This window comes from Petaurus breviceps, unplaced genomic scaffold (genome assembly GCF_028583685.1).
Source record: "Petaurus breviceps papuanus isolate PSGF00001 unplaced genomic scaffold, PetGlider_PUasm1.0 98, whole genome shotgun sequence".
Taxonomy (NCBI): Eukaryota; Metazoa; Chordata; class Mammalia; order Diprotodontia; family Petauridae; genus Petaurus; species Petaurus breviceps.
This window is the reverse complement of record NW_027187460.1, coordinates 1,906,027-1,931,094: the sequence shown is the minus strand read 5'-3', so window position 1 is coordinate 1,931,094 and position 25,068 is coordinate 1,906,027. Positions and strand designations below refer to the sequence as shown.

The following is a 25,068-nucleotide window of genomic DNA, read 5'->3' as shown; positions in this document are numbered from 1 at the left end:
GCCACTACAACACTACTACAGACCTTACTACCATACCTACTACAACCATACTACAGACCTTACTACTACAGCCACTACAACCCTACTACAGACTTTACTATAACACCTACTCCAACCCTACTACAGACCTTATTATCACATCTACTACAACCCTACTAGAGACTTCAATAGTTTTTACCTAGACTAACTCAAGGGCATACCTCTGCCAGTCTCTCCCTCTTCCAATACAATCTGCACATGTCTCTAGATCAGAAGATTTTAACCTTGGACTTGTGAACACATTAACAAATGCATAAATATAGATACATTAATTAATATATCTATATTAAACAAGTTTCAACATAATTGGCATTTCTTTTGCAATCCTACATATTTTATTTTATGCATTTAAAAACTTATTCTAAGAAGAATTCATGGCCTTCACCAGCCTGCCAAAAGAATTTAACACACACACAAAAAAACAGCTCCTGCTCTAGATGAATCTTCCTAAAATCCAGCTCTAACTAAATCCCTCCCTTGCTCCCAAACTTTCTGTGGCTCCCTGTTACTTACCCCATAACAAACATAGTCAGTCTAGTATTCAAAGAACCCCAGTAGCCTCTAAGGAATTTCTGTCTCCAGGTGTATCTCCTACTCTGTTTTCATACACTCTACACTCTACACTCCAGACAAATGATATGCAATGTATCAAGCAAAGATTCTGGCTGTGAAGACCTTGGCGCTGCTTCAATCACAGGCCCCTCCAAAGCCCAGGCAGGAGACCTGAAGGACCCTGTGGACCTTCCCCTTGCCTGACCAGAACACATCTCAGATCTTGTGAGGAAGCAGTGACCTGCACTGGATGGGGTGTCTATCTTCCCATCTAATCTAACTTCTGTCTACTATCTAATCCACACTCTCCACCCCCAATCCCAATAATAGTCTATATAAACAACTATGTACATGAAAAATTGTGCACACAGGTCTATAACTTCATCAGTACGGAGCCCCACAAAAGACCCATAGAGCATATATATATATGCATGTATATGTATATGAACTCCCACAAACAGGAACACACAAAAAGAAATGCACACCCAAAGACACACTTATTAACCCAGATCTACACAGAAGTATGCACACACAAGTACATAAATACAGACAAACAGACCCCCACAAAAAGGACACACATGCAGAGAGGAGCCCAGGACCAGACACTGAGATACACAGAAGTACGTGTATAAGCAAACAGGGTCAGATATCAAAGATCTGTAAGAGACCTCAGGTAATACTCCCACTTTACAAATAAGGTCACTGAGGTCCTGGGAGAGAATAGTTCTTACTCAATGCGAGGCAATGGAGGCAGAGTTTAAAGTCAGAATCTCCAACTTCACAGCCAGAGCTTTCTCCACTCTCACACACAAGCATAAAGAGAGATATGAAGACGCTCACACACAAACACACACATATTGACACACACAAAACACAGACACACATAATACACACCTACATAAACAGACATTTATACCCACGTAGGCACAAACACATACAGAAGTAGGCACACCCACACATGTAATCTATCCTTCGTCCTCCCCTATGGGAACTCTGCTACCTCCGTCTTCCAACTCTTTTTTTAAAATGACCTGGAAAAAAATAATGAAGGCTCACATGGTAACAATCTCTCCTCCTTTCCCCTCCCCCCCCAGATTGTATCAAGATGCCCTCCACCCCTGGCAGGAAGGAGTCTTTTTCATTTAATAGCAGTTACCCAAAATCCATTCACCACAGACACTGCCTTCTCTCCCCAGACTGCCAAAGAAGAAACCACAGTTTTCCTGATAGAATGTTCTTCCTTGAGCAAAAACAGAGAAAGAAAACTGTATCCCAATTTCCTTGATGAATACCAATGCAAAAAATTTTAAATAAAATAGCAGCGAGGAGATTACAGCAACATATAACAGAGATCATATGCTATGACTAGGTGGGATTTATACCAGGAATGAAGGGCTAGTTCAATATTAGGAAAACTATCAACATAATTGCCCAAATCAATAACAAAAACAACAAAAATCAAATAATCTCAATAGATGCAGAAAAAGCTTTTGACAAAATACAACACTCATTCCTAGTTAAAAAAAAAAAACTAGAAAGCATAGGAATAAATGGAGCTTTCCTTAAAATGATAAGTAGCATCTCTCTAAAAACTATCAGCAAGTATTATCTGTAATGGGGATATGCTAGAAGCCTTCCAAATAAGGTCGGGGTGAAGCTAGGATGTTCATTATCACCACTAGTATTCAATATTGTACTGAAAATGCTACCTATAGCAAAAAAAGAAGAAAAATACATTGAAGGAATAAGAACAGGCAATGAGGAGGAAAAAAAACTATCACTTTTTACAGATGATAGGATGGTATACTTAGGGAATCCTAGAGATTCAACTCAAAAACTAGTTTAAATAATTAACAACTTTAGCAAAGTGGCAGGGTATAAAATAAACGCACATAAATCATCAGCATTTCTATATATTATTAACGAAGTCCAGCAGCAAGAGATAGAAAGAGAAATTACATTTAAAATAACTGCATCCAATATAAAATACTTGGAAGTTTCCCTGTCAAGACAAATCCAAAAACTAAATGAACTCAATTACAAAACACCCTTCACACAAATAGTCAGATATAAACAGAGAAATATTAATTGTTCATGAGTAAGCCAAGCCAATATAATAAAAATGATAATTCTACCTAAATTAATTTACTTATTCAGTGTCATGTCAATCAAATTACCAAAAAATTTTAATAGAGCTAGAAAAAATAATAAGAAAATTCATCTGGAAAAACAAATGGTCAAGAATATCAAGAAAATCAGGGAGAGAGGAGATTGGACAAAAAAAGTCATGTAAATTAGAGTTCAGAGAGTTTTCTCTCAGAGGCCCTGTGGAGAGGAGAGGCAGGCAGCAATGCATGACCCACCCACCAATACAGGATAAGCTGTTTATTCCTGCCACCTTGTTCTAAAATTACTCACAGTCACAAACTCTACTTCAGCCTCCCTATATGCTCTAACCAGGTGAGGTCTGGTTATAGAGCTGGCAGAGAAATGGGCATAAGAGAAGCTGCGGAGGTCTATGGAGTACCTAAGCCTGCCCTGAGGAGAGCAGCCACAAGAGCATGGAGCTACACTTGATCTCAGAAAAATGGCTTATTTCTCTAGTCATTTGCATGCTGACAGAGGGAAGGGTTCAGGAATACCCCAGACTAATGGATTAAGGAGAACTGACCATGTCATATAGCCTTGACCTCAGCTTTGGAAAACCAAGCTCTATTTGTCTGAATTCTCAGTGCTTGAGAATCTTGAATCCAGTTTCTTGTGTTGCCCTCCTTTAGATATTGGGCTTTCCTCCATGGGGAATATCCTTAGCATTTCCACCAGACCCAGACTATGAGAAAGATGATTTGACTGATTATGCATCTGATTATGGCTGCACACATCAGCAAGAAGATGTGGTCCAGAGCCTCAACCCAAGTCCTTCTGGGCCCCTCAGAGGGGGGGGGGCTCTCTTCTAGAATTCTATGGAAGAAAGAATAAGAGTAGGAGGTGCCCTTCAAATGGCAGCACCCTCCCCTGAAACAGAGAGAAGGTGAGCACAATGGGCCAGACTGAAATCTTTTTTTTGGGGGGGAGGGGAGTACTACATAGTTCAATCACTTTCCAGGGACTAAAACATGCATATCTGAGTAAAAAAAAGCCCTGCCACAGGGGAAAAAATAATATCAAGGGAATCAATGAAAAAAAAATATGAAGGAAGGTGGCTTAGTAGGGCCAGATAGCAAACTGTATTACAAAGCAGTAATCATCAAAACAATCTGGTACTGGCTAAGAAATAGTGGTAGATCAGTGGAATGGATTAGGTACATAATACACAGTAGTAAATAACCATAGTAATTAAGCATTTGAAAAACCCAAAGATACAAGTTTTGGGGACAAGAACTCACTATTTGACAAAAGTTTCTGGAAAAACTGTAAAGGAGTTTGGCAAAAACTAGGTATAGACCAAAATCTCACCCCATATACCAAGATAAGGTCAAAATGGGTACATGATTTAGACATAAAGGGTGATACCATAAGCAAATTAAGAAAGCATGGAATAGTTTACCTGTCAGATCTATGGAGAAGAGAAGAATTTATGATAAAACAAGAGATAGAGAGCATTACAGGATGTAAAGTGGATAATTTTGATTATACTAAATTAAAAATGATTTGCACAAACAAAACCAATGGAGCCAAGATTAGAAGGAAAGTAGAAAACTGGGGGGAAATTTTTGCAGCAAGTATCTCTGATAAAGGCCTCATTTCTCAATTATATAGAAAACTGAGTCAAATTCGAGTCATTCCCCAATTGAAAAAAAAGTCAAAGGATATGAACAGGTAGTTTTCAGAAGAAGAAATCAAAGTTATCCATAGTCATATAAAAATGCTCTAAATCACTATTGATCAGAGAAATGCAAATTAAAACAATTCTGGTGTACCACTTCATGCCTATCAGACTAGCTAATATGAAAAAAAAAATGAAAATTGCAAATATTAGAAGGAATGTAGAAAATTGGCATGCTAATGCTTGATGGAGTCGTGAACTGATCCAAACATCATGGAGAACAATTTGGAAAACTGTGCATATCTTTGACACAGAAACACCACTCTAGGTCTGTATTCCAAAGAGATAAAAAAACAAAAAGGAAAAGAACCTACATGTACCAAAATATTTATATCAGCTTTTTTCGTGGTGGCAAAGAACTGGAAACTGAGGGAATGTGCATCAGCTGGGGAATGGCTGAATAAGTTGTGGCATATGAATGCAATGGAATACTATTGCACTATAAGAAATGATAAGCAAGAAAAACCTGTAAAGACTTGCATAAACTGATGCTGTGTGAAGTGAGCAGAACCAGGAGAACATTATACACATACAGCAACATTGTATGATGATCAACTATGAATGACTTAGCTATTCTTAGCAATACAATGATTTAAGACAATTCCAAAGAACTCATGGTGAAAAATGCTATCCACATCCCAAGAACTGATGGAGTCTGAATGTAGATCAAAGCATACTTTTTTAACTTTACTTTTCTTAGGTTTTTTTGGGCTGCTTTCTTTTGCAACCTGGCTAATATAGAAATATATTTTGCATGACTGAAATGTGTAATCTACAGCAAATTGTTTGCCTTCTTAAAGAAGAAGAGGAGAGAGAAGAATGGAAGGAATTTAGAACTCACAACTTTTAAAAATTAACATTAAATTTGTTTTTACATGTAATTAAGAAAAAAATAAATTAGAAAAAAAAGAAACTTCTTCCTTTGGTCTAACTTGCATCTGTCCTGGTACATTCTCCAATGTTTCCTCTCAACACATTCTCAGTACCTAATAATGACAACAATAAAATCAGCTTCCATTTATAGAGTAATTTAAGATTTACAAAGCACTTTCCTCTTAAGAGCCCTATGAAACAGGAGGGGTGAGTGTTATCATCCCCACTACAGATAAAGCCACTGAGGCTCAGAGAGATGTCACATAGTTCACAAATGCCAGCACCAAATACTAACTTTGTATCTTATTTCTCTGGTCTTCTCTCTCTCACCCTTTCCCTTTCCCCTTCACACTTCTGGTGCCTTCTACCTATCATGGAATGCCTGTGGCACTCCATACACACTCCCAGACTGACCCCCTGGAGAATCCAGTCAAAAACTCAAGCACTACTCCCAAACAAATGAATTGTCCCTCTGAGAAGTGTCACCCAGACACAAAGATATAGATTCAGTCATAAGAAACAGAAAAAAAAAAAAGCACATTTCCCACATGTGAACTTTTCACTGGAGACCTCACCAGGGCTGAAGAACAGATTAGACTGAAGGAGTAATGAATAGGTAGAGAAATCTGGAAAGCTTCCTGGAAGAAGTGGGCTTTAGAGAGGAGGGATTACCCTTAGCAGACTTGAAGGATGAGGACCATCAAGGAAGTACAAGGGGAAGAAGTGAATGCAGCCTCCAGACACTTAGAGGTGTACAAAAGTGGCTTGGGCTACATGGTGAAGTGTTGAACTCCCCATCACTAGTGGTGTTCAAGCACACAATTCACAACCTATGGAAAGGGTTGTTGCAAAGAAGATTCCTGTTCGGGTTTTTCTGTTCACAACTAGTTGGCTCCTGAGCTCTCTTCCACCTAAGATTCTGAGCTTCTTTCATTTGTCCTGATGAGATCGCCTGCCCAGCTGCGCTACATCGATGAGCTGGTCAACGCATCTACCCATCTGCCTTTGCATAAGCCTGGTCAGTCTGCCAGCGGCTATCTCTGTCATTTGTCTAACCGCTTCTCTTGCCCCAACCCTAAGGTGGTTACCTTAGGCTACCCCCAGGGCAGGTGGGGAGCCAGGCCACCAGACACTCAGTTCTCTGTGACTAGTGAAAGTCCCACAGTGCAACCCACAACTCTCCAGAAAAAAGACATAGGGGAGAGGGTTAGTAACACAGGGGACCTAGAACTTATTGCTTAGGAGGCAGCCATCCAGATCGAACAACTTCCAACTCCAAACACTCTTATCAAAACTAATCCACTCTTCTGCGACGGGTGAACAGGCTTTACTCAGGTATGTTCCCTAAGCATTATGTCTGTCTATGGTGAGTGTGAAGGTCATGTTCCCCCAGTCAGATGCAGGGCTGCCAGAGCACAGGGAGTCTCCACAGTCATATGAGGATCTCCATAAAGGAAAAAACTGTGTCCTTCCTGCCCCCCAAACCAGAGATTCCCCAGAGATAAGGTTACATTTCTCCCACACAAACCCACAACAAGGTTTTCCTAATAACCTCAAAGAACTCAGGACTGCAAACTAAACCCCAAATGTTGCTGTTCAGTTGCTTTTCAATCATGTCTGACTCTTCATGATCCCATTTGGGATTTTCTTTCTAAAAAGGATATGGGAGTGGTTTACCACTTCCTTCTCTAGCTCATTTTACAGACGAGGAAACTGAGGTAAAGAGGGTTAAGTGACTTGACAGGGTCACACAGCTAGTAAGTGTCTGAGGCCGGATTTGAACTCAGGAAGATGAGTCTGTCTCCCTGACTCTAGGCCTGTTATTGCTATCCACCATGCCACATAGCTGCCCCAACTGGGGTCATTCCAAACATGGTACAGTAAAAAACACTAGACTGGGAAGCACATGACCTGGGTTCGAATCTGACCCTGCTGATAACTACTTTTGGGCAGCTAAGTGGCAAAGTGAACAGAGTTTGGAACTTGAAGTTGGGAAGCACAGAGTTTGAATCCTCCCCCGACACTCCCTAGTTGTATGATCTTGGGCAAACTCATCAGCCTCTCTGTGCCGTAGTTTCCTCATCTGTAAAATATAAGGTGGTTGAGAATATCAAATGCAAAAATTACAAACTTGAAGGTGGTATATAAATATTAGATATTATTATTATTGTTGCTATTTTTTTATTTGTAACCTTAGACAAATACCACTTTAGGTCTTAATTTCTTCCTTTCTAAAATGAAGGGATTAGAACAGATGACCCCTAAGGTCCCTTTCAGCCCTTGTGAATGGGTACCATGCATCACAGGAGAGAAGGGAAAAGAATGTGGATGGCTCATATCTCTATGTGGGGAATCTACCCAGGGCCCCTGAACCTGCTGACAAAGGGCTAGTGAAACCTGGTATCATGGAGAGGGCACTGGACTTAGCACCTCTCACCTCACAAGAGAGATAAATACATTGGACCGGTCACCTGAGGGACAGGAGAAGAAGAGGCCACAGAAAGAAGGGAAGCTCCTTCAAAGGTGCCCCAGTCTATCAGGAATTCCAGAGGCCTGAGGATGTTACTGTCTCCTATGAGCTGGGAAGGCTCCTTTTAACAGAGAACACAGAAGGCCAGAGCAAGAAGGGACCTTGCAAAATGGAATTTTATAGTGTAGAGCAATGGTTCTCAAAGTGTGTTCTAGAGACTCCTGAGGGCCTCGAAGACCTTTTCAAAGGGTCCAGAAGGTCAAAACTATTTTCATAATAATACTAAGGCATTTTAATTGCTAATTCAGTAAAAATCATAGCTAAAATCCACATAAGCAAAAGGTCTCTGTGACACTCAACAATTTTTAAGAATGTAAGCAGGACCTGAGATTGAAAACTAAGAATCATTGATGAAAGAACATAGCATGTCATTGATAAGAGAGACTAGAAAAGCTATGAAAGGACCATAGATTTTGTCATTCAGTCATTTCAATTATGTCTGACTCTTCATGACCCCATTTGGGGTTTCCAGAGCAAAGATACTGGAATGGTTTGTCATTTCTTTCTTCAGCTCATTTTATAGATAAGGAGCTTAGGCAAACAGGGTTAAGTGACTTGCCCAGGGTCACACAACAACTAGTAAGTGTCTGAGGTTGGATCTGAACTCAAGTCTCCTGACTCCAGGCCCGATGTTCTATCTACTGTGCTACCTAGCTCCCATGTCAGACCTATAAGAAGCCTTATAACACTGCCAGAGCTGGAGAGAGGACGTGGAATGCCCAAATCAGAAACATATTTGTAGGTAACTACTGAGTCCAACCTCCTCATCTGGCTGAGAAGGATACTAAGACCCAGAGAGAAGAGTAACTCAACCAAACTCACTGCCCAAACCCCACTTCACTGCTCTTTCTCAGGTCACAGTTCAACAAGGCACTTGAGATACCCCAAGGCAAGTGTCAGACCACCAATAACTTAGAAGGGGGAAGGAGGGAAGGAACAAAGGAAGGAAAGGTAAAGTGTAAGGGTTTTGTTGTTGTTGTTTAGCTTTTTGGAGGGGAGAAGGTAGGGCAGTTGGGGTTAAGTGACTTGCCCAAGGTCACACGGCTAGTTCTGTGTTAAATATCTGAAACCGAATTTGAACTCAGGTCTTCCTGACTCCAGGGCCAGTGCTCTATTCACTGCACCACCTAGCCACCCCTTATATGGGTATTTTGGAGTTTTTTGCTTTTTGGAGGGGGGAAGGTAGGGCAGTTGGGGTTAAGTGACTTGCCCAAGTTCATAGGGCTAGTAAGTGTTAAGTATCTGAGGCTAGATTTGAACTCAGGTCCTCCTGACTCCAGTGCCAGTGCTCTATTCACTGTGCCACCTAGCCACCCCCTAGGTGTAAGGGTTTTTAAGTATCAGGCACTTTGCTAAGCACTTCACACATAGGATCTCATTTAGTAGCCTTGGAATCAGAAGTCCATGGCTTAAGTCCTGCTTCTAACATTTAGCTGCATGACCCTGGAGAAGTCAAAGCTCAGTCTCAGTTTCCACATCTGTACAGCAGTAGTAATGGTTCTTCCACCACCTATTACTCACAGTTATTGTGGGGAACACACTTTATATTCCGTTAAACACCACAGAAATGTGAGCTATTATTACCATTTCTATTCCTTATTTCTCCAAGGAAAGCAGCATACACGCCATCCTGATTCCTTCTCTTATTCACAATCAACATTGAATATGACATGCAACCAATTTTCAGACCTCGACAAGCCCAGCTTGGGTGATTAAGACTCCCTACACCCACCTACAAATGCAACAATCATACAACCATCACCCTCTGAAACAAGCTATGCCTAGAGACAGTCACCAATATACCTCATCTACCCTCTCCTCCTCAATTGTCAAATGAGATCAAAGTATAAACTAATGTCCATGGGCAAGTCCTTTCCCTTCCCTGGAACTTAATTTCCTCTATTGTAAAATGAAGGGGGTTGATTCAATCATTTTCAAATGCCCTTAAGCACCAAATGTCTAATGCTCTCATGGTGTGATTAAGTTTTCTCTCACTCAACCTCTATCCCGAAGGATGAAAATAGACTGCACTGAGGAAGGGAATTGGGGAGAGGCAGCTTGCTCCTGAGAGCGGAACAAGAGAATGGGAATGCCCCTTTCACCTAGACAAGAACAGAAATTCCTTAGGAAAAGGACCCATCTGGGCTTTGAAGACACCCTCAGGGTTGCAGGATGGGGATGAGGCAAGAGGAGCAAACTTTACAGGCAGGCACTCAGTACAGCTTCCAAAAGACAGCTGGGTCTGGTTTCAGAATGGACAGACCATGGGGTCAAAAGTGCCTTCATTCCTGCCTTTAGCCATAAGCCAGCTGGCAGGAGAGCATTATCAAGGAGCCTCATTGGGAAAGTCTGTCTTCAGAGGAAGCAGAAGTGGACCGACAGAACACAGCATACATGGAAATGGCCTTAGAACACAGATCATAGAACATAGGATGTCAGACATGAAAAGGACCACAGAACACAGAACAGTCAATCTCTACAAAAACTAAGCAAGGGAATTTTTAGAGCCAGAAGAAACAAGAAATCAAAGAATTCATCCCCCTGGTTTTACAGATGAAGAGTGAAATGTTCCTGGGAAAGAAACACAACTGGCTCACAGTAACATAGCAAGTAAAGCCCAAGGTGAGGCCTCCTTCATGGGGTGATGGGCAGAGCACCAGACAAGAAATCAGAAACCACACTCTACTAGGACTGGCTAAGTGTAATGGGGCTTCAAAGCAGGACAAGGAACAAATATGCTAACAAGCCGACCGCCCAGGTCTCAATAAGGGAAGGGCAAGAAAGGGAATTTTGTAATATGGCATTTTCTAGATGCATATGTTGTTATTTAATTTTTAATTCTGTTTTTTATTCTGAATTTAACACAAAAAAGAGCATTTCCATATTCAAAGAAGAACAGAAAAAGAAGATTATATTAAATGCACATATTTTTAACACCAGAAATTCCCACTCTCCATGGCCTGGAGATATTTATTCCTGATAAACCAAGCACCACATGTTCCATACAGTAAAGACTCAAAAAGCCTCCAAAATACAATTTTCAACTTCACATCCTAAGCAGAAATATCCTGCTCACTGTATGACCTTGGAAAAGTCACTTCCCTACTCCAAAAGCCTCTTCCTCTTCATCTCTTTAATGAGAAGCCTGAGCTAGATTCAGTTCAATTAAATAAACATGTCATCAGCATCTCCTGTGGGCAGAGTCCTGTACTAGGCTTATGGGGCAGATTCTAAGTTTAAATGATAGTCATTCCCCTCATGGAGCAGTTACCATCTAGTAGAGATATAATGACAACATTCATAGAGAAGTACATAAAATAAATGCAAAGTGCTATGGTCAGGGCATTCCAGGTAGCAGTAGTAGTAGCAGTAGCAGTAGCAGCCGCAGCAGTAGTAGTAGTAGCAGTAGCAGTAGCAGTAGCAGTAGTAGTAGTAGTAGTAGTAGTAGTAGTAGTAGTAGTAGTAGTAGTGGTTGTTGATGTTGTTGTTAATAATAGCTAATATTTATATGGTGCTTTAAGGTTTGCAAAGCAATTTACAAATATTATCTCATTTGATGTTCACAACAAACCTGGGAGGTAGATGCTATTATTATCCCCATTTTACAGATGAGGAAACTGAGGCAGGCATAGGCTAAGTAACTTTCCCAGGACAGCACAACTAGTAATGTCTGAGACCAGATTTGAATTCAGGTCTTCCTGACTCCCCGTCCAGCACTCTAACCATTGTACCACCTAGCTGCCTGTATATGAAATCAGGTGAACAATGGCATAATGTCAAGAAAGTCCAGGAATATCTTCAGAGAGGAAGGAGTAGATGGACTGAGGCAGGACAGGTTGTAGTAAAGACAACATGCTAGGGAATTAAGTGAGATAACACTGGAAAGGAAGGGTAGCAGCCAGCTATAGTGGGGGTAAAGGGCAGTCTTAAATGCCAGGAGAAGGAGCCTGAACCTCAAGTCATAGGTAATAAGGCCGCCTTGGAAGGTTTTGACCCAGGCAGAGGTAAGGGTCGAGATCTCTTCTGATTCTAGCATGCTGTGTTGTATATTCTAAACCCCCTTTCAAATTTCACACCTTCAGTTCTAAAGGCCCTTCTGATTCTGACATTCTCTGTTCTCTGTTCTAAGGGCCTGGCCTCCTCTCCCTTTCAGCACCTTCTGACTGGGCAGTGCTGCTATCAAGGACTGACAGACAGAAACTGACAGGTTGCTGGCAGGGCAGACAGTGTACATGGATGTGAACACATTCTTAGTTACAGAATATCAGAGGAGCAGGGATCACAGGTTCAACAACTATAATTTATAGATGAAGAATGGGGACCCAGTGAGGAAAAGTGATTTGCTCAGGTCCCTCAGAAAGTATACAGCAGAGCAAGGATGATGGCTCAATAGATGGAGTGCTGGACCCAAAGTCAGGAAAACCTGAGTTTGAATCCTTCCCCAGGCACGTACTACCTGTGTGATACTGGGCAAGTCACTTAACTGACTGTCTGCCTCAGAGTCACCAACTATAAAATGGGAACAACAATAACACCTATCTCCCAGGGTCATTTTGAGGATCAAACAAGATAACAAATGTAAAGCACTTTGCAACTCTTAAAAGTGCTACACATATTCCAGCTAATATAGCATGCCATCTCCAAGATTTATAAAGCACTTACCTTATAACCATCCTGAAAGGCAGGCATTAAATACGTTATTACCCATACTGTATGGATGGGGAAGCCATTAAGCTCAGAGAAGATAAAGCAAAGGGTCAATGTACCCTTGGCAGCCTAGAAAAATCTGTAGGCACCTTCTGGGGCCAAGATTTTTAAATGTATAAAATAAATACAGAGGATTGCAAAGAAAAACAATTACATTTAAATGCAATTATCAAAATATTAGATAATCAAGTTCATAGTCTCCAGGGTAAAAAATCTGATCTAGACAGACCCTCCAAAAATCATGGAGCTTAGGATCCTGACTGGAGTCAAAGTGCAAATAGTCAACTCTGGACCAAAGGCTACATATGGAAGAGCCCCCAAACTTCCAATCACCTTAGTTGAGTCCTGAGCACTCTTTAGCTGTTACTCTTTCTGCCTAAGTTAAACCTCTCCTGTCACAGCTCCAAAACCAGGCCCTCTCTATAGTCTCTCAGGAGAATCATACAACTCTAGACTCAAAGAAAGAAAGTTAGAGGTCACCTCATCAACCCCCTTCAGCCAACATTGATCTTTAAGCATTAACCACTTACTATGTGCTAGTACTAATAAGCACTGGTCAAACCAATCTTTGACCTCAAGGAGCTCATGTTCTAATGGGGGAGCCATGAAGTAAATAACCAGGAGCACACAAGATCAATACAGAAATGGTAGACAATCCCAAAGAGGAAGATACTAGCAAGCTAGAAGAGTGCAGGGAAGAACCAGGGAAGGCCTTCTGAAGAAGCTTGGATTTGATATTAATTTTACAGATGAAGAAACTAGAAGTCAGAGGGTAAAGAGACCTCCCCATGTGAGAAATGCTAATAGTTTGGTTCCACAGATTCTACAGGAATACTGGATGCTGCAAAGTTAGATGTTACACAGGACATGCAGGAAGGTATAAATCAGGGTGAAGGAAGGAAGGGCAGAGCAACTATCCAATCATATAGCTGGAAGAAATCTCTAAGTTCTTCTTGAAGGGACCCTGGATGGAACTGGCCCAAACTGGTCAAGGTCAAAGGATGGTCACCGATTTTTTATTAACATGCATGCTTAACCAGCCTCATGCATATTAACTGATAACCCTCGAATAAAATTAGAGCCTCATTATTCATACATGCAACCCATGTTAGCCCATGTTTGGGAGGAGGGAACACATCAGGAGTAACATGCAAAGGGGCAGCCCAGGTAGAGGAACGTCTTGTTTGAGGGCAATATGATGTGGGCAGTTCAGGAGATTGCACCTAGACAATGGAGAACAAGGCAGGAAATTTGAATGGAAGCAGCATAAAGGGGCTCGAATTTGTCTGATTCTCTGTAGTCTTTTGAAAGAGGTTGTCCATTTATTCAGAAAGAGTAAATGTAAAATAAAGGTAATGAAAACTTTCCTGGCTTTCCACTGAGTATTGTTTATTCCTGGACTAAGTATATTTCTCACATCCATGGCTACACAGTAAGTAACAGAGTCTGGATTTTTACCCAAGTTCTCTGTTCTTTATGTATGCTATGTATTCTACAGCACAGAAAAGGGGGGAGGCAGTGAGAAAAAGGGGGCTAGAGCAAGGTGGGAATTCAGGGAGCTCAGGAGCTCCCCTGGAGGAAAGTGGCCAGACAACCAAGCATCAGTTTTACTTGCTCTGATGAGTTTTCTATTGTGTATGGCTTAATTTGATAACTTAAGGACCTGAATCTCTGAGAGATGACATGGCAAGCCCTTGGTAATACACTGAATGACAGAAATAAGTAAGGAGCTGGATCAATGGGTGCCCATCAGGCTGCCAGGGGACAGCATGGTCTGGTGCCAAGCTGCCTGGCTGATCCACATGGAGGAAAGGAAGCTGGCTTTGGAACTCCTGCAGGCACTGCCAAGGAGCCTGCCCCCCTTATCTCAGTTCCACATAACAACCCAGAATTGGAAGGTACTGCAGTGGGCTTCTAGTCCAACCTCTCTCAGTAGAAGAATGCCCTCTTCCTTCTCACACACTTCCTTCTATTGTCATCACAATAAAACCTTGGCTTTCCAGGATACTCTAACATATTCTTCTTGTCTCTTTAAGCCCCAAATCTGTTTTCTTTTAGCTATTTGGAATAAAATCTTTCTAAAATGTGTCATACATTTCTCTGGCTTCTTGGACAAAGGATATTTGAGGAAAGCCAGGATTTCTATGGTGTGGACATTTCCATCACCTACACAGATCACAAGAATTTTATTAAGTACCTAAGTTCAAGGCCCTATACTTAACTTCATCTTTATGAAAAATACCACAGTTCCTGTCCTCAAAGCCTTTATAGTTGCTAAGGACAAAGGCACAGTTTCCATACCCATTAAAACCAGAAAACAAACAAAAAACTGTTCAGAGGCTCACCTCAGATTGACCCATTAAAACCGAGCCCTAACACCCCCAGACAATTCCCAGTTTCACAAACAGTTTACCAGGGACCGGGGTAAAATGTGATGTGTTCCTTTTCACTGTATCAGATATAACTCAGAACCACAAGCCCATGGTCCAATAAGGGGGAGATAGGGTATTGAACAAGGCCAATCACATTCCTTACAATGGAAATCCTATTATCACTGACCATATTACATCCATTAGTCCCCAAAACGGGCCCCCCAAGCTAGGAGTGTTATCACATACCTGTAATCCCTGCTCCTGGGGGAGGCAGAGCCTGGGGGCTTGCTGGAGTTCAGGGGTCCTAAGGTACAAAAGAGCTAAGATAGACCAGGTGTCCACACTAAAGCTAACACTAATATGGTGAGCCCCAAAGAGCAGAGGGCCACCAGAATGCCTACAGCTAGAGAAACAGAGTAGGTTAAAGTTTCAAGATCAATCAAACCCATGAGTGACCCCTATACATTCAGCCTGTCTGAGATAAGAAGACCTAGTTTCAACAGCAACAAAAAACAAGCAGGCCCCTCACTCAGATGAAAACCTATATCTATTTCCCTCAGTCCATCCAATGCCTAGCTTCACAGGGAGTTGGGAAGGGAGGAAGGCAATGGGAACCAATCCTAAGCCACAAGAGAAACCAACCACCTTTCCTCTATCTCAAGGGATTCTCAAATCTCATGATTTGAGAGTTCTGTTCCCACATCTCTGTAGCACTCGAGACAAGAGAAGCAGTCCATCAGACTGGTCTGGTGCCTGCCCAGGAAAAGGACCAAGACCCCACTGGAGACTAGATGCCCTCCCTGTATATATTTTCTTCAGCCCTGTGCCATTTAGAAAGAAGATAAACAATGGGCGAATTAATGAGTTCATGGTCTCTGTTAGGCTTCTTTCCACTAAAGCTCATCTTTTTTTAAAACATTAGGGAAACAAAGGATTTGAAGCTGGAAAATAGCTATAAAATATAGTCCAACCTCATCATTTTATAGAGAAGGAAACCAAGCCCCAGAGAGGAGATTTCCCTAACACCACACAGGTGGTATGTAGCAAATCACACCCACATTATCTGACTCTAATTCATTGTCCTGTACTCTTTAACACCTGAAGAGTTTGCTATTGTGTAATAGAGACCAAATAAAATGTAGGTGCACAGAACTCAAACAAAATAGATCCCCTATTGATGGTGAGGTTTTCCACATATGCCTATTCATAATTAGAGAGCATCCTCAATGAACTCCAATCACTAAAAAAAGCTCAGGTTAGTCATCCACACAGTAAAAATAAAGTGGATTAAAAAAATTCCCTTTGCCCAAGTTATGAATGTAGTTGAGTTTGCAGATCATTCAGTTATTCCATCAATGCATGAGCCTTCTTCCTATTCCTAGGTCAGGGCCCTTTCTATCATACCATAGTGCTTCTCTTGGAAAGCTGCTGTTCCCTTTTTGATGGTCTGATGTAGTTCCCCCTGGAGAATAGGGATATGGATAAAATCAGTTCTTCCAGAATAGTTTGTCCATACCAGCACTACTGACCCTCATATCCTACCTAAAAAGACTGCCTTGAATTCACCCTGAAAGTTCTACTACCATTGGTTTAGCACACCACAGATCTGAGTAACACTAACCCCCCAAAGGCATGATCCAATCACTAGTCAGGATTTCCCCTAAATCCTGACATCCTATGGTTGATTCATTCATTCAACAAAGGCTTATTAAGTAACTGTACCAAGTACCATATTAGGTACTACGGATACAAAACCAAAACTGAAACAATTCTGCCTTCAGAAAGCGTATATTCTATTGAAGAGGAACAAGATGTAAACCAATAATTAATTATATACCATATGTGTGTATGCATACATATGTGTGTCTCTGTGTATGTATATATGTGTGAATACTTACATATATGTATATATGTGTATACACACAAAAGTATATATGAAGTAATTACATTCTATTGGAGAGAAACAAGAAATAAACCAATAATTAACTATAAAATATATACAAAGTCATTTTAATGGGGGAAGGCACTAGCACCTGAGGGAACTAGGATAAGCCTTGATTTATGATCCTGCTGCAGAGAGGATCTCTAAAATCTGCGGGGGTTTATTATTAATAACAACAAAAACAAATATCTATATAGTGTTTTAAGACAGATTTCCATTTCAGCAAAGTATTAAGTGAAGAACAAAGGTAGAGAAGTCAGAAGACTCTTAAAAATCCGAGGTCTTGAAATCCGAGGTCTGCCTCTTAATGGCTGGAACGAATCAGAATCACAGATTTAGAGAAGTTCAGCCAGAAGGGACCTCTGTGGACATCTAGTCCAAGTGATGCCTGAGTAGGAATCACTCTAAAACCTGCCTGGCCTGCCAAGGGCTCATCTAGTCCATACCTGAAGAGCCCCAGTGACAGGAAACTCAATACCTCCAAAAAGAGCTGACCTATTCCTGGACAGCCCTCATTGTTAGGAATGGGATCATGAGAAAAAAATCTGCCTCCCTTCAGCTTTTCCCCCATTGCTGCTACAGGAATTCTTCCCTTTGGGGTCAAACTGGCCAAGTCTAATCCCTGTTCAACAAGTACCTCATTCCTTAAGTGGCTTAACCTTGCTTAGCTTCCTACTCCTGGTCTATAAAATATATAATGTAGATATAATATATACATATTATATATGTCATATAATACATATAATACATGTATAATAATCTCTACCCTGCCTCACCCACAGATCTGGCATCAGGAATACTACTATAGACAGGAAATCTTTTGTGAGCTCAAAATACCAAAGCTTGGATTTGAGTCTCAGTTGTGACACTAACCTGTTGTCTGACCTTCAACAAGACACCTTGTTCCTTCTGAGCCTCAGCTGCCTCAGTTGATAGCATCTGTAAAATGGGGATAATCACCTCCATCCTGCCTCTCTTACAAGATTTTTATGAGAATCACATGGGATAATATACATAAAAATGCTCTGAAGGCATAAAGTCCATATAACTTTAAAGTGCTGTTATAATTATTGTAATGACTGTTGGCAACAGCAGCAACAGTATTAATAATGGCATTAGTAGCATCCTCCAGGGCAGCTAGGTGGAAGAGCGGGTAGAGGACCCTGCCTGGAGTCAGGAAGCTCTGAGTTCAAATCTAGCCTCAGACACTCACTAGCTTCTTGACCCTGAGCAAGTCACTTAACCCCTATGCCTCAGTTACCCATCTATAAAATGGGGACACACTGGAGAAGGAAATGGCGAACCACTTCAGGATCTTTGCCAAGAAAACTCTATGGACAAAATCCATGGGATCACATAGAGTCAGACACAACTGAAGATCAACAACAAAGTATATTTCACTTAATTTCTCTAATACCTCACTGTGATCTAGAGGTAAAGCTGAGTCCAGGAATGTTATGCCAGTAAATCTCTAACAAGATATCCCAAGCTGGAGATGCCCGAGGCAAAGGTTGGCAGTGTATGGGTCACCTGACACATTGGTCATCTGGGGAACAACCTCCCTGACATTCATTCAACATGGGACAAGAGCTTATTAAATGCCTCACTGGGGTGGGCATGATGTAAGGCATGGGAAATACAAAGGAAATAGCCCCTACCTCCTTGAATCGCTTGGGCAAGCAACATCTACACAGATAAATAAACGCAAAATGCCTTCAGTGTAAATAAGTTGTCACTAGAAGGCTGGTGAACAGAAGACAAAAATTTGGGGCGAAAAACACTCAAAAGACTGTCCACTATGGCATGGAGGGATTGGATCTGCACTGATGGAGGGAAGACCCATCCAAACTGAAGATGTTTCAGAATAATAACATCACAATAATAATAATAATAATAATAACAATAACAATACATACAATATACTTCTGATTCTCCCTTGTCAGAGTTACCTGTGTGCATGCTCTAGTCATTCCCTCTCCATTCCACCCCCATTTCACTACTGGCTCGGTAAGAGCAGGCTTTAAGTTGTATCTATCTTTGTATTCCTAGCACTGAATATAGGGTCTTATTCATGGTAGGAGCTTAGTAAAGAAATATTTATTAAAGTGAGGAAAAAACAAAAGTAAGAAGAGGTGGCAGAGCCAAGATGGCAGAGTAAAAACAGGACCTCTGGCTCCCACCACCTCCAACACATGTAAAAAAAATGACTCTAAACAAATTTTAGAGCTACAGAACCCACATGGTGACAGACAGAAACAAATCTCCTACTGAAGGCAGCCTGGCAGGATGACAGGAAGGGCCTATCACACCATGCTGGGAGCCGAGCCCAGTCCCACATGAGCCATTGGATTCTGGCCCTTGGATGGCCCCGACCAGCAGTAGCCAGAGCAGACTTCACAAGAGTGGATCACCAGCAGTTATGGTGGTTTCCAGACTTCTCAACACATAAACCCCAAAAGTAAAAGGTCAGTCTGAAACTCTGTTGGAATTCAGTGGAAAAGAGCCGGCCCCCACTCCTAGGGCAAGAAGTGGAAGAGGTGCAGCAGCTACTGTTGCTGGTGCCTGGCTGCCTCCAGGGTTCCTGGCCTGTAGACTGTAGGGGGACCAAGCCACCATTCAGAGGATAATCGCTCTTGTTTTAACCTGCTTGGATCTGGATTGCAATCTTGGGTGGTGGTCCTGGGGTGTGTGGCCAGTGTGCCAGAGCTTGTGGGGGCTCTGCGACCCTCCTAATAGCTCTGGCAGCTGTGAAAACCCCAGCAATTTTGGACAAAGCTCTTTCCATTATGGAAGCAGATTTCTACCATGGCAAAGAGCTCAAAAGTCAAGTAATTGGCTGGCAATATGAGCAAGAAGAGGAAGCATAGCCCATAGAATCCTTTTTTGGGGACAAAAAGGATGAAAGCATGGAACTGGAGAAGGACACTGAAGTCAGAATTCCTGCATCAAAAGCTTCCAATAAAAATATGAACTTGTTACAGGCCATGGAGGAGCTCAAGAAAGATTTTGAAAATCAAGTATAAGAGAAGTGAAAGAAAAATTGTGAAAAGAAATGAGAATGATGCAAGAAAATCATGAAAAGTGAGTCAAAAGTCTGCTAAAGGAGACCCAAAAAATACCAAAGAAAATAACACCTTAAAAAGGAGACTAGGGGTGGCCAGGTAGCACAGTGAGTAAGAGCACCGGCCCCAGAGTTGGGATGACCTGGGATAGAATCTGGGCTCAGACACTTAGTACCCACCCAGAAAGAAACACCTGGCCGTGTAACCTTGAGCAAGTTACTTAACCCCAATTGCTTAGGCATGGCCAGGTGGCTCAGTGAGGAAGAGCACTGGCCCCAGAGTCGGGATGACCTGGGATCAAATCCAGGCTCTGACACTTAGCACCACACCCAGAAATAACTGGCCATATAACCTTGAGCAAGTTACTTAACCCCAATTGCTAAAAAAAAAAAGGAGACTAACTCAAATGACAAAAGAGGCCCAAAAAGCCAATGAGGAGAAGAATACCTTAAAAAGCAAAGTTGGCCAGATGGAAAAGGAATTTCAAAAACTCACTGAAGAGAATAATTCCTTCAAAATTAGATTGGAGCACTTGGAAGCTAATGACATTATGAGAAATCAAGATACTATAAAACAGATTCAAACACATGAAAAAATAGAAGGAAATGTGAAATATCTCATTGGAAAAACCACTGACCTGGAAAATAGATCCAGGAGAGATGATTTAAAAATTTCTGGACTACCCGAAAGCCATGATCAAAAAAAGAGCCTAGAAACCATCTTTCAAGAAATTCTCAAGCAAAATTGCCCTGATATTCTAGAACCAGAGGGCAAAATAGAAATTGAAAGAATTCATCAATCTCCTCTTGAAAAAAATCACAAAAAGAAAACTCCTAGGAATATCATAGCCATACATACTCAATTGGGTATCTTACCCTACAGGAAAATAGGGGGGAAGGAGATAAGAGGGGGGATGATAGAAGGGAGGGTAGATTTCGAGGGAGGGTAGTCAGAAGCAAAAGGGACAGGGTCAAAGGAAAAAATAAAATAAGTGGGGGGCGGGATAGGATGGAAGGAATTATAGTTAATCTTTCACAATATAACTACGGAAATGTTTTGCATAACTACATATGTACAACCTATAGTGAATTGCTTATCTTCCCAATGGGGGTGGGTGGCAGGGGAAGAAGGGAAAAAAATCTGGAACTCAAAGTTTTAAAAACAAATGCTTAAAAAAATTACGTTTTACATGCAACTGGGAAATAAGATATATAGGCATCCATCTTGTCCTACTAAAAAGATGGGGGGTGGGGGGATGAGGGAGGATATAAGAGAGAATGGATTGGGGTAAGGGGTATTCAGTGGGATTGCTTTTTAGGGGTGGGGTAGGGGAAAGATGGAGAGAAAAATTTGTAACTCAAAATCTTGTGGAAATAAATGTTGAAAACTAAAAATAAATAAATAAATTGGAAAAAAGAAAAGGAAGAAGAAGAGGAAAAAGAGGAAGAAAAGGAAGGGACCTGGCTCAAAATGCACAGCCACATTCTTCATCCCCCTCACAAGTACCCATCCTTTGATGATCTTACCAGCAAAGGTGAAGCTCAGTCAAGAAGGTGTGTAGGGAACAAGGTCCTTAAGTCTCCCTAGATGACAGTTAAGATGTCTCCTCACCTGAAATGCAAGCATAACATGAAATCCAAGGAGTGCTCTGAGGAGTGGAGGATTCACCTGCTTCAAAAACAAGAGCCCCAAAGTTTCCAAATTCAGCCAACTTCACATCCCTTAGCAAAAGAAAGAATACTCTCCCTCTGAATATCTACATCTCAGCCTTCCATACTCAAAGTATTGAGATCATTCTTCCATTCTTATATCCAATCAATTACCAAGTCCAGGACATTCATTCAGTCCCTACCACATCTTTCCCATCCATCCCATCTTCCCTGTTCCCACTACTATCAGCCTGGTGCAAACACTCATGCCTATAAAGATGGCCCACTAAAAGACCTCCCTCCTCCAAACCACTCCCCATATACCACTAGACACACTTCCTTCTACAAATGGAATTTAGAGCAACCCATGACCTTAGAGAGCATAATATTCAAATTCCTCATTTCACAGATGAGGAAAACAAGCTCTCAAGAAGTCACACACTTATAAGGAAGCAGCAAAACCCAGGTCAGAATCAAGTGTTCTTTGTACCACACCCAGCTGTCTCTCAAAGGCCTGAGGATGTCACTCTCCTCCTCATACTTTCTCAGTGGTTCCCTGTTGCCCACATGAAATTCAAAATCCCGATCCAAGGATTCATTGCCTCCATAATCAGATGCCAATTTATCTTACCAGCTTTATCCTACATACTTCCCTACCTGCATTTTGTTTCAGCAAAATTGAACTATTCTTTACTGCTTAAATATACATACACTTTACCCTCCCAACTCTGTACCTCTGCTCAAGATGCTCCCTAGCACACAGTAGGCACTTAATAAATGACTGACATCTAGAATGTCTCCATCTTCCTCTTTTAATCATTAATCCCATTCTTTAAAGCCTGATTCAAATACTCCCTTCCTATTGTTTCCCTGATTACCCCATTGGTCTCCCCAAGACCTCACTGTGCACCTATCAAGTAATTATGTATCATAATTAGTTGATTGTATCTTTTAGTCTTATCCTACCACTAGACTGTAAGCCCCATGAGGGCAGGAATGAGAAAGAACTAAGAGATCACCCAGTCAGACCCCTTATTTTAGAAAGGGGAAAACTGAGACCCTAGGAATTTAAATGATTTGCTCCAATAAATCAACAACTGTTTATTAAGGGCTTACTAAGTGCCAGGCACTATGATTGATGCTAGAAATACAAGCAGAAGCTTAAGCTAAATAAAGTCAGTACCTGCCCTCAAAGAGCTTCCATTCAAATAAAGGAAGACAATATATAAAAGGAAGCTGAAAAGGAAAAGGGGGGTAAGTGGGAGGAGGGTGTAGAAGTTACTGGAGCAGGGCATAGAAGACAAAGTCCAGAGTCAGGAGTGGAGCCCAGAGAAGAATAAAGATGGCCGTCCTGGGTATTTTCCTTAAAATGAAAGTTCTGGAAGGAACCAATCAATCAGAGGAAGGGGCTACAGGGGTAGGATACACTTCAATATAAAAAGTTGTGTTCTTCACATAAGAGATACTTAATCCCAGTTGCTGAATTGTTTTGAATTATTAGCTATTAATATCATCACTAATAACAAGAGTCTGATTTGGTGAGACATTATTAATCACAAATGACATACAACCTACCCATAAATACTGCAATGGGTCTCCCAGAAAAGCATCATTTAGGCAGCTGTGTCCCCCCCCCCACCTCCTACAGAGTGCCACCACCTACCCAGGGCATCTGCCTCCAAAGCCATACTATGCCTGGAAGCCCTAATGCCTTTGATATCACCTCAGTTTATGGCCCATAGCCAGCAATGGGTGGCCAGACAGCCCTTGATGCTGCAGCCAGCAGGCAAGGGTCCAATGTCTACTGGGAGGTTTTTAAAAGGTTTACAAATTTATAACAGGATGAGAGATTTGGAAGTGGAAGAGACCCTATCCCACCCCCACCCTCTTAAGATTTGAGGCATAGAGTATACACACTGGTGGATAGTGGATAACCTAAGATGTTAAACCAGGTATTCTGGCTCCAAATTTGATATTCTGCCCAATATACCTCATCATTTTTACAAGGAAAAATTGAGACCCAGGGAGTGGAAAGGATATGCCTTAGGTCACATGGTTTGTGGCAAGGAAGAGACAAGATTCCAGGTCTCCAGATTCCTAGACTACAGCCCCTTCTAAAATACCCCAAATGACCTGTCAAATGGCAAAATCTCAGAGCAAGAACCAGAGAGAGGTGACTTGTCCAAGGTTACAAACCAAGCGAGTAGAAGATCCCTAGAAAGGCCAAGGACGTCAGGATAGCAGCATAACATCAGCCCCTCTGTGGGTTTTTTTGTTTTGTGGTTGGATTTTGGCTGTGTGTGTGTGTGTGTGTGTGTGTGCGTGCGTGCGTGCGTGCGTGCGTGCGTGCGTGTGTGTGTGTGTTTAACAGCAAGAAGAACTGAGCAGATTGTAACAGCAATTACATGAATCAGGGTGTTGTTATAGCAACTTCATCTCCCCCTGAAATGGAAGACCAGGCAGAGTTCAAAATGATGCCAATGCTGGGCAAAACGGATACCTAACCACATCAAAAGGCCAGTGGGTACTGAGAGGGGACACACAGCCTTCTTTCTCTGTGTTCCCCTCCTCCCCTTTTGCAATAATGGATGAGAAGGAGGAAAAGGAGAAGGCAGAAGAGAGTTCACCTTTATATAAAGGACTCTTCAGCTTTACAAATCTCTTTACCTTTGTCATGTCATTTGATCTTCACAACAGTCTGGTAAAAGAGATATTTCTAGTACTATTAGCCTCGGGAGACTCAGGGAGGTTTAAGTGACTTACCCATGGTCATATAGCTAGTAAGTATCAAAGCCTACATTGGAATCCTTTAGAACATAAGCTCCTTCAGGACACGAGTGGTTGTGGTACTGTCTATATCCACACACCTAACACAGTACCAGCCATATGACAGAAGCATTCATAAATGTTTGCTGAACTGAGTTGTTGAACCTAGGTCTTCTGACTCCAAGTTTCTACAGAATAATAGATAGACTTAGAGCTGGAAGTGATACTTAGAGGCCATTTGAGTTCAACCTCCTCGTTTTAAAGATGAAGAACCTAGGCACAGAGAAGTTAATTTAATCGATTTGCTTATAGTCATGAACCTTCAAGGGAGGATTCAAACTCAACTCTTTCTGATTCCAAGCTCAGCACATTCATCTCACTTTCCTATAAGTGAGTAATATCATAGGACTGGATCTAGAAGAGACTTCAGAAGATATCTAGACCAACCCTGTCATTTTACACATAAGAAAACTGAGATTGAGAGGTTAATGACTTGCCCAAGGTCACACATAGCAGAAGTAAGCCACAAAGGCAGGATTTTAACCTAGGTCATAGAATTTGAACCTTGATCATAAGATCAGAAAATCAGAGTTAGACCTGGAAAGGATCTCACAGGTTACTTTGTCCAGCTCCCTAATTTACAAATGAGGAAAATGAGGCCCAGAGAGGTTAGATAACTTGCCTGAGGTCACAAAGTAGAAAGCATCAGAGGTTGGAGCCCACATCCTTTGTCTCCAGAACCAATATGTC

At 41.6% G+C, this 25,068-nt stretch overlaps 1 protein-coding gene across 1 annotated transcript in view; it reads right to left on the bottom strand.

The window, feature by feature from the left end:
• TSNARE1 (t-SNARE domain containing 1) overlaps window positions 1-25,068 on the bottom strand; it is a 227,885-nt gene that overhangs the window by 180,937 nt on the left and 21,880 nt on the right. Inside the window, exon 2 of the mRNA XM_069080942.1 lies at window positions 21,430-21,514. The gene's annotated coding sequence lies outside the window, so the exon portion shown is untranslated. The remainder of the gene's footprint in view (window positions 1-21,429; window positions 21,515-25,068) is intronic.